The sequence below is a fragment of the Pelobates fuscus genome, chromosome 5 (genome assembly GCF_036172605.1).
Source record: "Pelobates fuscus isolate aPelFus1 chromosome 5, aPelFus1.pri, whole genome shotgun sequence".
NCBI lineage: Eukaryota > Metazoa > Chordata > Amphibia > Anura > Pelobatidae > Pelobates > Pelobates fuscus.
Genome location: NC_086321.1, coordinates 145,955,806 through 145,957,496, shown reverse-complemented (window position 1 = coordinate 145,957,496; position 1,691 = coordinate 145,955,806). Strand labels below are relative to the sequence as shown.

At 44.2% G+C, this 1,691-nt stretch overlaps 1 pseudogene; it reads left to right on the top strand.

Annotated features, from left to right (window-relative positions):
- The first annotated feature begins 1,189 nt into the window (after positions 1–1,189).
- On the top strand, positions 1,190–1,308 carry LOC134613212 (5S ribosomal RNA; annotated as a pseudogene).
- Positions 1,309–1,691: the final 383 nt, after the last annotated feature.

Genomic DNA, 1,691 nt, shown 5'->3' with positions numbered 1-1,691 from the left:
ATGGATTGCAGAGGCGATTGCAGAAGGGTTCAAATCCACAAGCAAGATGTCCTCATCTAAACGCCTGAGAAGAGGATTCAAATCAGTTGATAAGTTGATCAACATAAGCAGAGAGACCCTGAGATTCCCAGAAAAAGAAAGGAAATGAAGGAATCCGATAGATAGTTTGAGGATTTGAGAACCAATAGACCTACCTTTCCAGTATACTCTACAATAGAGGAGATAATTTCACAAGAAAGCGACTCTGAAAAACCGGGAATTTTGTCCCCAAGATTGATGCCGCAGTCATTCATATGGCAAAGAAGACAGCCCTTCCTATTGACTCCATGGCTTATTTGAGAAACCGATGGAGAAAAGGCTAGATGCCAGCCTGATAAAGTCATACCTGGCCTTAGGATCAGCACTACATCTAGCAGTAGCGTTAACAAACGTTCACTAGAGCCTTCAAAGTATGGCTAGACAACTTAGAAGAGGATATCACTAAAGGAGTTCGGAGAGATCATCTGCTGGAAGGACTGAGATATTTGAAGTTAGCAACTGATTTTTGCTCTGTAGCATCTCTGGATGTTACCAGAATGGTGGCTAAAAGCATGGGCCTCTCTATAACAGCAAGGAGAGCATTATGGCTACACTCCTGGAGAGCATACTACACCTCAAAAGCGTCCCTGTGTGCCTTCCGTTTCAAGGTGATCTCCTATTTGGGAAGGTGTTGGATGAAGCTATACATAAGGCTAAAGATGGGAGAAAAGCTTTCTTCCTAAAGTCAGAAAATACGGTTCTACAACATGGGAAGATAGGCGATATAAAACCGTGCCTTTCAAGAAAGCAGGAGATATAATCCTGGGAAAGAATATGCCAGACCAAATTGGAGAAACACTCAGCAACAATCTTCCAGAGGAAGAGTAGCAAGACAGGGTGTAAACTTCTGAACGTGTGCCGGCCCAGCCAGGAATTACAGGAGGAAGACTGCATCTATTTTATCCTGTCCAGGTCAGAAGTGTGACAGGCGCCGGGGTCCTTTCAATATTGGCAAGAGCTGTATGGTGGCTCAGAGGCATATAGCAGCCCCAGGACTACAAAGTAACCAGGTTCAATCCCCTGCTGGGCACTCTTGGGGTGACCTCATCTGGGCGTCTGGATGTCACGGTGAGAACCGTGACACCACTAAGGAGCCTATGGCCATACCAGTACTTACGGCCATACCAGTCTGAAAATGCCTGATCTCGTCAAATCTCGTAAGCCATCCAGACTCGGGCCTGGTTAGTACTTGTATGGGAGACCAACTAGGAACCTCAGGTACCGTAAGCTAGCTTGCTTGGCGCCATTCTATCTCAATCTAGTCTTACTTTGTAAGTATGCTTATACTTTAAAAGAAGGATACAGGTTAGAATTCGAGACCATTCCAATAAAGGATGTGTTTACCTAGTCTCGGGTAGCAAGGAGAAAAAGAGAAGCTATGAAGGATTGCATCGCAAAACTCCTAAAAGATCATGTAATAGAATACGTTCCAAAAAGAGAACAGAAGAGGGGGCACAATTATTCAGTTTTTTTTTTTTTAGCCCCAATACCACAAAAGAAGTGGAGACTTATCCTGAACTTGAAGAAATTGCCAAACACCAGTGTGGTGGATCGGATGACGTCAATCGAATTTCTGATTATAGGTACATCCAACCAGACGGTAGCACTCCACA